Raw genomic sequence first — 13,375 nt, 5'->3', positions numbered from 1 at the left:
TTGTGGTGGGAACAAACTAGCCCAGTGGGCATGTGTGACTTAAAAATGCAACTTTATGGCTTCTGTTATGTAGTCCCAGTGCTTATTGTTGATGGGCAGGTTGATGAACTCATTGTGGGAACTAATGTGTTGAAGTCTCTGATTAGACAGTGAGTTTCTATGTGCTCACGCAGGTGCCCGAGAGCTGTGGCTGCACCAAGGGCTAAGCTATTGTGTGTTGTCTCTTCGTGTACAGGTATGTCATTTATTTTGTCAGAATTATGTTGTATATCATTTTACTTGTATTGTATAGTGTGTTGTTAGGCACTGAATGTGTCCCCTGTCGGTCTGTCCCCCTGTCGGTCTGTCACCTGTTTTTCTGTCTGTGTCCCAGGAGCCAGAGTAAATGCCAAAGACAACAAGTGGCTCACTCCTCTGCACCGGGCCTTGGCTTCCTGCAGTGAGGTACGTGTACTGATACTGTCAGCCCTCACACACACTCCTGTGCATATGTGTTTGACTGTTAAGTGTGTTGTGATTTTTAAATGCACTTTAAACAAAGTTGAACATGATTTGTTCAACTTTGGACTGTGGTCCTCTGTAGCTCAGCTGGTAGAGCACGGCGCTTGTAACGCCAAGGTAGTGGGTTCGATCCCCGGGACCACCCATACACAAAAATGTATGCACGCACGACTGTAAGTCGCTTTGGATAAAAGCGTCTGTTAATGGCATATTATTATTATTATTTGAACTGTGTTCCTGTAGGAGGCTGTCCAGGTGTTATTGAAACACTCTGCTGATGTGAACGCCAGGGACAAGAACTGGCAAACGCCGCTCCACATCGCTGCGGCCAATAAGGCAGTCCGCTGGGCCGAGGCCCTGGTCCCTCTCCTCAGCAACGTGAACGTGTCAGACCGGGCCGGGCGCACGGCGCTGCACCATGCAGCCTTCAGTGGACACCAGGAGGTTAGCAATTAGCATGGACATGATTACACACTGTAGTCTACACTTTATACCTGTCCTATCCCCATGTTGAGCTTACTGTGCATCCGATTACTTACAATGGTTGAATGTAGGGCTGTGACGGTAATTGGATAACCGTGACATTGACGGTTTTGGATGAAGAACACCATGAAAATAAAATTACCGTCAAAACCAAAAAGAAGTATGATTTTCTCTCCATAAAATGTTTTATCACCTTTATTTTAATGTAGATATACTTTATCCATAGCGGGAGTGTTGACTATTGATTATATGGTATTGTTTTGCTGACTTAGTTGGAGGAGATATAGACAGTTTAATAGATGGACTATCTTTTGATGCACCGCAATCACCAAATCTGCTCTATGCGCGAATAGGAGAGAATCTTTGAAGGTCAATTCAGGTTAATTGAAGAGGGGGGGGGGGGGGGGTGAGGTGAAAAGTGGGGACCGGGGGTAACTATAGTACCTCTAGATCTATAGCCTACAGGCTGGGGGTGGGTGGGTAGCCTCTGACCTCTGACCTTCACCTCTGACCTTTTTCATTGTTACAGTAGATCAGAGGAGTGAGGTGAAAAAGATGGCTCTCATAGCAAAAAAAAAAACATAACAACCTGTTTGGGCACATTTCAGTTTCACACCTAACGACGATGGAGAACCAGATGACTTGGCCAGCCTGTTTGCAGAATATGCGCAAAACCCATAGGCTACCTACTAAGAATTCCAGCACCACAAACGGGACACCGATAAGTGGCGAGCACTGCCAGACACTGGAACTCGTTATTTAGTCATAGGAATGGTGCCTTTACGAACGGTGGAGAAACCCGCCTTCAAATAAATGCTCTGGAAATTTGACAGACTATACGAGTTACCGGGGAGAAAGTATTTGTCTCAAACAGCGGTCCCTACCTTGTTCAACAAGGTGAAGGGGGAGGTTCAGGCATGTCACGGTTTCGGCCGAGGCGGCTCCTCCTCCTTGTTCGGGCAGGTTTCGCCGGTCGTCGTCTCCGGAGTTCTAGCTGCCACCGCTCGATGTTTCTTGTTTGTTTGGTTTTGTTTGTTAGTCACACCTGTTTTGTGTTAGGTCTCATTTAGCACCCTATTTAGTTTCCTTGTTGTTAGGTTTGTGTTGTGTGTGATTGTTCGTGTCGTGGTTGCGCTACCCGTGTCGGTACGCTATTTTTCCTGAGCTTCCTCCTCGTTTTGTGAGGAGAGATTTACGCACCTGTGTGTGCGCTTGTATTTTACGCCTGTGTGCGTCTTTTGCCTCCGGGCTGTTTTGGATTAATTTTCGTGCTCAGTAAAGTCTTGTTGGACTTACCCTCTGCTGCCTGCGCCTGATTCTACACCACACCCATACACAGCACCGTGACAAGGCAGAGCTAAAGGACGTAGATTTGTTTATTTTTGCACTGAATATGGACATGTGGTCAAGTGTAAATATGACTCCTTACATGAACCTAACAGTGCACTATCTGACGAAAGACTGGACACTGAAATCCAACTGTTTGGAAACAACCTACATTCCGGAATTCCTTGACTGGGCCCTTGACGAAAATCTAATGTCCTGTATCGCCACAGACAACAGGGCCAACATTGTGGCTGAAGTGAGGCAACTGAACTGGCCTTGGCTAAATTGCTTTGGCCACAATCTCCATCTCGCTGTCACCATCAATGTGAAGCCAGAGCACAGGCCGTGTTCTAGGCCTATGTAGAACTCTGGTGGGCACTTTTTAGCAGAGCTGGCGATTTAAAAGAGGGACCTAGTAAGGCCCAGACCGAGCTGAACCTCCCAATTCACAACCTCATTCTTGTGAGAAATTAAGTTTTAATAACTAAGCTGTAATAACCATTTATAGGCTATTCAATGTTAAAAGAATAAGCTATGCAAAATTATTGTTCATGAATAATTGTAATTCAGATGCCCGAGCAAATAAACAAACAAAATAGGCTAGTTTCCTTGAATCACTTAATGTTGCATTACCATAGGCCCATTGTTTTATTTAGCCAATCATACTCTAATTAAACCACTGATTATAATGAGTTAATAATGAGAATATAGAACATATTCTGGGAATCCTACATGTTACGTGTGTATACTATACCAGAAAGCATGATCATTAGCTTCTTCTGGATTGTTTTAAATCGCGTAGCCTGTCGGAAGGCAGCGGGTGCGGCGAATAGGCTTCCAAATAGATGACTGTTGAGTTGTGAATGTCAGTGAAAGAGAGGCTCAACCAGGCATATCGCAATTTTTCAAAATACAATGGAGGGAAAACAGTTTGGAAAGCAATTGGCTTATTGCTTCAAAGAGAAGAAGATGAAAATACTAATGTCTTTTTAATGATCAAAATCCTCAACTTAATTGAGGGAACAGTATTATTGGCATCGGCTATATCCCCGGTGAGTGTGCATATTCACTGTCTTTATCACTGGGTCAGTGCCACTTGAAAGTCGTGTTGAAAAAGATTCTGCTAATCTCTCTAGTCATATAAAGTGTAGTAGAATTGCGTGATTTTAAAATAATAAAAGGCCACATTTTTCCAGTGAAAAGAAACCTACTCCACCACCCGCTGCATTGAACAGCCTGTGATTGAGTTATATTATTAGCCTAAATTATGACTATCCAATTTACTAATCACATTAGGAATAGTCAGCTATTTTACATAAGTTCCGAGCTGGTCATGGGTGCACTTCAGCCACGCTCAAGGTCCTAAACGATATTATAACCGCAATTGATAATAGACAGTACTGTGCAGCCGTCTTCATCGACCTGGCCAAGGCTTTCGACTCTGTCAACCACCGCATTCTTATTGGCAGACTAAATAGCCTTGGTTTCTCAAATGACTGCCTCGCCTGGTTCACCAACTACTTCTCAGATAGAGTTCAGTGTGTCAAATCGGAGGGCCTGTTGTCTGGACCTATGGCAGTCTCTATGGGGGTGCCACAGGGTTCAATTCTTGGGCCGACACTTTTCTCCGTGTATATCAATGATGTCGCTCTTGCTGCTGGTGACTCTCAGATCCACCTCTACGCAGACGACACCATTTTGTATACATCTGGCCCTTCATTGGACACTGTGTTAACAAACCTCCAAACGAGCTTCAATGCCATACAACACTCCTTCAGTAGCCTCCAACTGCTCTTAAACACTAGTAAAACTAAATGTATGCTTTTCAATCGAACGCTGCTGGCACCCGCCCACCCGACTAGAATCACCACTCTCGACGGGTATGACCTAGAGTATGTGGACAACTACAAATACCTAGGTGTCTGTTTAGACTGTAAACTCTCCTTCCAGACTCACATAAAGAATCTCCAATCCAAAGTTAAATCTAGAATCGGCTTCCTATTTCGCAAACAAAGCCTCCTTCACTCATGCTGCCAAACATGCCCTCGTAAAACTGACTATCCTACCGATCCTTGACTTCGGCGATGTCATTTACAAAATAGCCTCCAACACTCTACTCAGCAAACTGGATGTAGTCTATCACAGTGCCATCCGTTTTGTCTCCAAAGCCCCATACACTACCCACCACTGTGACCTGTACGCTCTTGTTGGCTGGTCCTCACTACATGTTCGTCGTCAAACCCACTGGCTCCAGGCCATCTATAAATCACTGCTAGGCAAATCCCCGCCTTATCTTAGCTCATTGGTCACCATAGCAGCACCCACCCGTAGTCTGCGCTCCAGCAGGTATATCTCACTGGTCATTCCCAAAGCCAACACCTCCTTTGGCCGCCATTCCTTCCAGTTCTCTGCTGCCAATGACTGGAACGAATTGCAAAAATCTCTGAAGCTGGAGACTCTTATCTCCCTCACTAACTTTAAGCATCAGTTGTCAGAGCACCTTACCGATCACTGCACCTGTACACAGCCCATCTGAAATTAGCCCACCCAACTACCTCATCCCTATATTGTTATTTATTTTGCTCTTTTGCACCCCGGTATCTCTATTTGCACATAATCTCTTGCACATCTAGCATTCCAGTGTTAATACTATTGTAATTATTTTGCACTATAGCCTATTTATTGCCTTACCTCCATAACTTGCTACATTTGCACACACTGTATATATATTTTCTGTTGTATTTTTGACTTTATGTTTTTTTACCCCAAATGTAACTCTGTGTTGTTTTTATCGCACTGCTTTGCTTTATCTTGGCCAGGTCGCAGTTGTAAATGAGAACTTGTTCTCAACTGGCTTACCTGGTTAAATAAAGGTGAACAATTTTTTTTTTTTTAAATAAGTTTGCAAATGTGATGATGCATGGAATGCTTGATATTTTTCATGGAGAAAATTAGCTTCCCCAAACTTGAGAGCAAGACTGGCCTAAACGCGCTAATGTTTTCCTTTGCTAATGTCCGTCCCGCCCCCCTGTCAGCTGTCAGTTTTGTCGATGACCACGTACATAAGACACGCCAATCACCGACACCTGAAGTTCCATGACCATCACAGCCCTAGTTGTATGCTTGAGTTTGTTCAGAGGAGGCTTTTAATAAAATCCGATCTGAGTGTGAAATGCCTTACTGAGGGTAAATGGAAGCTCCTCTTGTGCCCGGCTCAGCCTTATACAGTTTAAGGTACTTTACCGTATCCATTTCAGTAAGGCCAGATTGTCCAAATTCTACCCAAATATTGATGGTACATGTGACAGGTGTAAAAGCTCCTTGGCGGACTTGACCCACATGTTCTGGTCCTGTCCCCGTCTGGCAGATTATTTGTCCACTATTTAAAACCCTTTCTGAAGCATTTGATATAAAGTTGCAGCCTAGTGCAGAAATTGCTATTTTTGGAGTACCAAACAACAATCCTTCTCTGACCAATAGACAGCTAGATGCCATTGCCTTTGCCTCCATGTTAGCCCGCAGAAGGATTTTATTGGATTGGAAATCTATCAATCCTCCCTTAGCCTCTCTTTGGCTCAAAGATCTGAAGCTGTTCCTAAAATGAGAAAAAATGAAGTTACCATTCGAGGGTCAACCAACTCATTTTATTCCTCCTGGGACCCGATGATATACTATTTTGAACAGCTCCAAACACTTCCTCCAGATTAGTACTCTTGGCCCCACCTTGAGATTACTGCTATATAGGCCTATAAAATCACTTAATCACCTGAAATTGTTAGGCTATTAAATTTTTGCTTGAAGTAACGTTGTTGTATACTTTTGTTTTGTTTTCTGACATGTAACTCAATTACTTTCCCTTTCTTTTTAAATGTGTTTGGAGGCATTCTGGGGGGAGGGGTAGGTCAAAGGGGGACTAAAAGGGGAGAAATGTACCATGTCTTTACATGTTATCTTTCATTCATTGTGAATACAAAATATATAATTTTAAAGGGAAGGCTTTGAAGCCAGATTTAGCGGATTTTGCTGTTTAGTTTTCCTCAACCTGTGTTTTGTTTCTCTCTCCTCTCCCTGTTAGATGGTGAGGCTGCTTCTCTCCAGAGGAGCCAACATTAATGCCTTTGACAAGAAGGATCGCCGAGCAATCCACTGGGCTGCTTACATGGGTGATGAGTTTACCACATCATTTACATTCTGACTAATGTCCTTTATACCAATGAATGAATGAATGAATGGACTGTGTGTTAGTCTCACAGCTCAGCTGTATGAGCCACGTCTAGTGTGTTATTATGTCAGAATCATGTACTAAGTAGGTTGATTAGATGTTTTCAGTTGTACTAACATGATGTAGGTGTTGCTTATGGTGCTGTGTACCACTGTAAACTAATCTATCTCTCCCTCTCTCTGCCTATCTCTCTGTGTTTGTATCTCTGTTTCTCTCTTAACCCCCTTACTATCTCCCTCCTCTCTCTCTCTCTCTCTCTCTCTCTCTCTCTCTCTCTCTCTCTCTCTCTCTCTCTCTCTCTCTCTCTCTCTCTCTCTCTCTCTCTCTCTCTCTCTCTCTCTCTCTCTCTCTCTCTCTCTCTCTCTCTCTCTCTCTCTCTATTTATCCCTCCCCTCTCTCTCTACCATAGGGCACATTGAGGTGGTGAAACTGCTGGCCTCTCATGGATCAGAGGTGTCCTGTAAAAACAAGAAGGCCTACACCCCTCTCCACTCTGCAGCCTCCAGTGGAATGATCAGTGTGGTCAAGTACCTCCTGGACCTTGGTGTGGATGTGAGTCAACACGCATTCAAATGTGTAGGGGGTTTTCATAATAGTAATGAAGAGAGAGAGGTTAGAGCCAGTGATTTGGACCAGGGGGTTTTCATAACCAAGTAATGAAGAGAGAGAGGTTGGACCAGGGGGTTTTCATAACCAAGTAATGAAGAGAGAGAGGTTGGACCAGGGGGTTTTCATAACCAAGTAATGAAGAGAGAGAGGTTGGACCAGGGGGTTTTCAGAACCAAGTAATGAAGAGAGAGAGGTTGGACCAGGGGGTTTTCATAACCAGGTAATGAAGAGAGAGAGGTTGGACCAGGGGGTTTTCATAACCAAGTAATGAAGAGAGAGAGGTTGGACCAGGGGGTTTTCATAACCAAGTAATGAAGAGAGAGAGGTTGGACCAGGGGTTTTTCATAACCAAGTAATTTACATTTACATTTTAGTCATTTAGCAGACGCTCTTATCCAGAGCGACTTACAGGAGCAATTAGGGTTAAGTGCCTTGCTCAAGGGCACATTTACGTCATTTAGCAGATGCTCTTATCCAGAGCGACTACAAACACCCTATAGCCAGTGGGATAACCACTTTACAATTATACTTTTTTTTTTTTTTTTTTTTTGGGGGGGGGGGGGGGGGGGGGTAGAAGGATTACTTTATCCTATCCCAGGTGTTCCTTAAAGAGGTGGGGTTTCAATGTCTCCGGAAGGTGGTGAGTGACTCCGCTGTCCTGGCGTCGTGAGGGAGCTTGTTCCACCATTGGGGTGCCAGAGCAGCGAACAGCTTGACTGGGCTGAGCGGGAACTATGCTTCCGCAGAGGAAGGGAGCCAGCAGGCCAGAGGTGGATGAACGCAATGCCCTCGCCTGGGTGTAAGGACTGATCAGAGCCTGAAGGTACGGAGGTGCCGTTCCCCTCACTGCTCCATAGGCAAGCACCATGGTCTTGTAACGGATGCGAGCTTCAACTGGAAGCCAGTGGAGTGTGCGGAGGAGGGGGGTGACGTGAGAGAACTTGGGAAGGTTGAACACCAGACGGGCTGCGGCATTCTGGATGAGTTGTAGGGGTTTAATGGCACAGGCAGGGAGCCCAGCCAACAGCGAGTTGCAGTAATCCAGACGGGAGATGACAAGTGCCTGGATTAGGACCTGTGCCGCTTCCTGTGTAAGGCAGGGTCGTACTCTCCGAATGTTGTAGAGCATGAACCTGCAGGATCGGGTCACCGCCTTGATGTTGGCGGAGAACGACAGGGTGTTGTCCAGGGTCACGCCAAGGCTCTTCGCACTCTGGGAGGAGGACACAACGGAGTTGTCAACCGTGAATGCGAGATCATGGAACGGGCAGTCCTTCCCCGGGAGGAAGAGCAGCTCCGTCTTGCCAGGGTTCAGCTTGAGGTGGTGATCCGTCATCCATACTGATATGTCGGCCAGACATGCAGAGATGCGATTCGCCACCTGGTTATCAGAAGGGGGAAAGGAGAAGATTAGTTGTGTATCGTCAGCGTAGCAATGATAGGAGAGGCCATGTGAGGATATGACAGAGCCAAGTGACTTGGTGTATAGGGAGAAAAGGAGAGGGCCTAGAACTGAGCCCTGGGGGACACCAGTGGTGAGAGCACGTGGTGCGGAGACAGCTTCTCGCCACGCCACTTGGTAGGAGCGACCGGTCAGGTAGGACGCAATCCAGGAGTGAGCCGCGCCGGAGATGCCCAGCTCGGAGAGGGTGGAGAGGAGGATCTGATGGTTCACTGTATCAAAGGCAGCAGACAGGTCTAGGAGGACAAGAGCAGAGGAGAGAGAGTTAGCTTTAGCAGTGCGGAGAGCCTCCGTGACACAGAGAAGAGCAGTCTCAGTTGAATGACCAGTCCTGAAACCTGACTGGTTTGGATCAAGAAGGTCATTCTGAGAGAGATAGCAAGAGAGTTGGCTAAAGACGGCACGCTCAATAGTTTTGGAAAGAAAAGAAAGAAGGGATACTGGTCTGTAGTTGTTGACATCAGTGGGATCGAGTGTTGGTTTTTTGAGAAGGGGTGCAACTCTCGCTCTCTTGAAGACGGAAGGGACATGGCCAGCGGTCAAGGATGAGTTGATCAGCGAGGTGAGGTAGGGGAGAAGGTCACCGGAGATGGTCTGGAGAAGAGAGGAGGGGATGGGGTCAAGCGGGCAGGTTGTTGGGCGGCCTGCAGTCACTAGTCGCAAGATTTTATCTGGAGAGAGAGGGGAGAAAGAAGTCAAAGCATAGGGTAGGGCAGTGTGAGCAGGACCAGCAGTGTCATTAGACTTAACAAACGAGGATCGGATGTCGTCAACCTTTTTTTCAAAGTGGTTGACAAAGTCATCCACAGAGAGGGGGGGGGGGGGGGGGGGGATTCAGCAGTGAGGAGAATGTGGCAAAGAGCTTCCTAGGGTTAGAGGCAGATGCTTGGAATTTAGAGTGGTAGAAAGTGGCCTTAGCAGCAGAAACAGATGAAGAAAATGTAGAGAGGAGGGAGTGAAAAGATGCCAGGTCGGCAGGGAGTCTAGTTTTCTTCCATTTCCGCTCAGCTGCCCGGAGCTCTGTTCTGTGAGCTCGCAATGAGTCATCAAGCCACAGAGCTGGAGGGGAGGACCGAGCCGGCCGGGAGGATAGGGGACACAGGGAGTCAAAGGATGCAGAAAGGGAGGAGAGGAGGGTTGAGGAGGCAGAATCAGGAGATTGGAGGGAGAAGGATTGAGCAGAGGGAAGAGATGATAGGATGGAAGAGGAGAGAGTAGTGGGAGAGAGAGAGCGAAGGTTGCGGCGGCGCGTTACCATCTGTGTAGGGGCAGAGTGAGTAGTGTTGGAGGAGAGCGAGAGAGAAAAGGATACAAAGTAGTGGTCGGAGACATGGAGGGGAGTTGCAGTGAGATTAGTAGAAGAGCAACATCTAGTAAAGATGAAGTCAAGCGTATTGCCTGCCTTGTGAGTGGGGGGGGATGGTGAGAGGGTGAGGTCAAAAGAGGAGAGGAGTGGAAAGAAGGAGGCAGAGAGAAATGAGTCAAATGTAGACGTGGGGAGGTTGAAATCCCCCAAAACTGTGAAGGGTGAGCCATCCTCAGGAAAGGAACTTATCAAGGCGTCAAGCTCATTGATGAACTCTCCAAGGGAACCTGGAGGGCGATAGATGACAAGGATATTAAGCTTAAATGGGCTAGTGACTGTGACAGTGTGGAATTCAAATGAGGAGATAGACAGATGGGTTAGGGGAAAAATTGAGAATGACCACTTGGGAGAGATGAGGATTCCTGTGCCACCACCCCTCTGACCAGATGCTCTCGGGGTATGCGAGAACACATGGTCAGACGAGGAGAGGGCAGTAGGAGTAGCAGTGTTTTCAGTGGTAATCCATGTTTCCGTCAGTGCCAGGAAGTCGAGGGACTGGAGGGTGGCATAGGCTGGGATGAAGTCAGCCTTGTTGGCGGCAGAACGGCAGTTCCAGAGGCTGCCTGAGGTGTGTGGTGCGTGCAGGGACCACCAGGTTAGAGAGGCAGCAGCCACGCGGTGTGGGGCGTTTGTGTAGCCTGTGCGGAGAGGAGAGAACAGGGATAGGCAGAGGCATAGTTGACAGGCTGCAGCAGATGGCTACAATAATGCAGAGGAGATCGGGATGAAATGAACTAAACATCAGGGAAAGGAGAGAGCAGGCCTCCCTCACCAAAAAAAAAAATATATATATAACTCTCCCAACTTCCACCTCAGAAACTATAATTGTTTCACTGAACCACCCGAGTAAAACTCTCCCAACTTCCACTTTAGAAATTAGAATTGTTGTAAACTACAGCAGACTGTTATCAGTAGCTATAATTAAGTACAGCAGCTACCAACCACCTAACGTTAATGCCTCGGATGAGGTTAGAAAAACAGCTGAATGGTAGCAGCTAGCTGGCTCAATCACAGGTACTCTTAACCATGAAATAACATTGGAAACAATTAACCATAGTTGCAAAGAGTTACCAGTAGCTACCCGCTAGCTAGCTAGCTAGCTTTGTTGGTCCAAGTAGTGGGTAGGCTAGCCTCGTGCTTCGCCGGAGTCCGCCGAATACAGTCCTTACCTACAATAATTACCTACAATAACCTTCAATAACTACCTGAGTAAGCTACCTATAATACCAAACTACAATACCTACCTACAATCTAAATACATGGTTTAAGCTTAACTCAACACCATATAAGAAGCCAAGCTTACCTTTCATAACGCAGCAACGATTAAACGTTGGGTAGCTAGCACAAAGATATTGTATTTAGCTACCACAGCCTGCTGGTAGTGTTGGCTGGCTAGCAATGGCTACTGTGTTGACTTTGTTTGAAAAACGGCGTCGCTGCGAACGAATGTAGCTGGCTAAAAGGATATTGTTTTTAGTTGCAACCGTTGCTATTAGCAACTCACCAGCTAATCCAGGAGGTGTGTTAGCTAGCTAGCTTAGTAATGAAGAGAGAGAGGTTGGACCAAGGGGTTTTCATAACCAAGTGATGAAGAGAGAGAGGTTGGACCAGGGGGTTTTCATAACCAAGTAATGAAGATAGAGAGGTTGGACCAGGGGGGTTTCAGAACCAAGTAATGAAGAGAGAGAGGTTGGACCAGGGGGTTTTCATAACCAAGTAATGAAGAGAGAGAGGTTGGACCAGGGGGTTTTCAGAACCAAGTAATGAAGAGAGAGAGGTTGGACCAGGGGGTTTTCATAACCAAGTAATGAAGAGAGAGAGGTTGGACCAGGGGTTTTTCAGAACCAAGTAATGAAGAGAGAGAGGTTGGACCAGGGGGTTTTCATAACCAAGTAATGAAGAGAGAGAGGTTGGACCAGGGGTTTTTCAGAACCAAGTAATGAAGAGAGAGAGGTTGGACCAGGGGGTTTTCATAACCAAGTAATGAAGAGAGAGAGGTTGGACCAGGGGGTTTTCAGAACCAAGTAATGAAGAGAGAGAGGTTGGACCAGGGGGTTTTCATAACCAAGTAATGAAGAGAGAGAGGTTGGACCAGGGGGTTTTCATAACCAAGTAATGAAGAGAGAGAGGTTGGACCAGGGGGTTTTCAGAACCAAGTAATGAAGAGAGAGAGGTTGGACCAGGGGTTTTTCATAACCAAGTAATGAAGAGAGAGAGGTTGGACCAGGGGTTTTTCAGAACCAAGTAATGAAGAGAGAGAGGTTGGACCAGGGTGTTTTCAGAACCAAGTAATGAAGAGAGAGAGGTTGGACCAGGGGGTTTTCATAACCAAGCAATGAAGAGAGAGAGGTTGGACCAGGGGGTTTTCATAACCAAGTAATGAAGAGAGAGAGGTTGGACCAGGGGTTTTTCAGAACCAAGTAATGAAGAGAGAGAGGTTGGACCAGGGGGTTTTCATAACCAAGTAATGAAGAGAGAGAGGTTGGACCAGGGGGTTTTCATAACCAAGTAATGAAGAGAGAGAGGTTGGACCAGGGGGTTTTCATAACCAAGTAATGAAGAGAGAGGTTGGACCAGGGGGTTTTCAGAACCAAGTAATGAAGAGAGAGAGGTTGGACCAGGGGGTTTTCAGAACCAAGTGACCTGATCAGGAATGTATTGTTTTGTTCTCCCCCCCCCCCCTCTCTCTCTCTCTCCACTCTTTTCCCTCCCTTGCTCCCTCCAGATAAATTAGCCCAATGGGTACGGTAACACCCCCCTCCACGTGGCATGCTACAACGGGCATGATGTGGTGGTGAATGAGCTGATCGAGTGTGGCGCCAACGTGAACCAGGTGTACGAGAAGGGTTTCGCCCCACTCCACTTCACGGCCGCCTCGCGCCATGGGGCGCTCTGCCTGGAGCTGCTGGTGGGCAACGGGGCCCTCGTCAACATCAAGGTGAGGAGACCGGATGACCAACACTGTGTCTGAACTAAATAACACCCTATTCCCTATGTAGTGCACTACTTTTGACCAGGGGCCCATAGAGCAAGGAGCCGTGATGACACTGCCTGTGTCCCAAATGGCACCCTGTTCCCTTTATAAGTACACTACTTTGGTTCAAAAAGTAGTGTACTTATAAATAGGGTGCCATTTGGGACGCACACACTGACGCAGCACATGGCTTAGTATTTGGCCCTGGTCTACATTCAAATACCAATGGAATAGGCCTAACAATGCAAACTAAATGCCATCAAGCGCTCCTCCAATACGTGTTTGATTTTGCCTGTGGTCAGCAGCACAGACTGCCGTGTGAACCATCTTTGTCTTTCTATCTGCAGAGTAAAGATGGAAAGACCCCCCTCCACATGACGGCCATCCACGGACGCTTCTCCAGATCTCAAGCCATCATCCAGAATGGTGAGT

General features: G+C 46.7%; 1 pseudogene across 1 annotated transcript in view; it reads left to right on the top strand.

Moving 5' to 3' along the window:
• Positions 1-310: 310 nt before the first annotated feature.
• The window catches only part of LOC311128543 (serine/threonine-protein phosphatase 6 regulatory ankyrin repeat subunit A-like), a 28,908-nt pseudogene continuing 15,843 nt past the window's right edge, over positions 311-13,375 (top strand). Inside the window, exons 1-7 of the transcript in view lie at positions 311-341; positions 374-444; positions 745-945; positions 6,386-6,473; positions 6,942-7,093; positions 12,704-12,907; positions 13,291-13,369. The product of the transcript in view is annotated as a serine/threonine-protein phosphatase 6 regulatory ankyrin repeat subunit A-like (transcript). The remainder of the gene's footprint in view (positions 342-373; positions 445-744; positions 946-6,385; positions 6,474-6,941; positions 7,094-12,703; positions 12,908-13,290; positions 13,370-13,375) is intronic.

Source organism: Coregonus lavaretus (assembly GCF_964263955.1).
Source record: "Coregonus lavaretus genome assembly, chromosome: 4".
NCBI lineage: Eukaryota > Metazoa > Chordata > Actinopteri > Salmoniformes > Salmonidae > Coregonus > Coregonus lavaretus.
The sequence above is the reverse complement of the archived record's forward strand: the minus strand, read 5'-3'. Positions and strand labels throughout refer to the sequence as shown.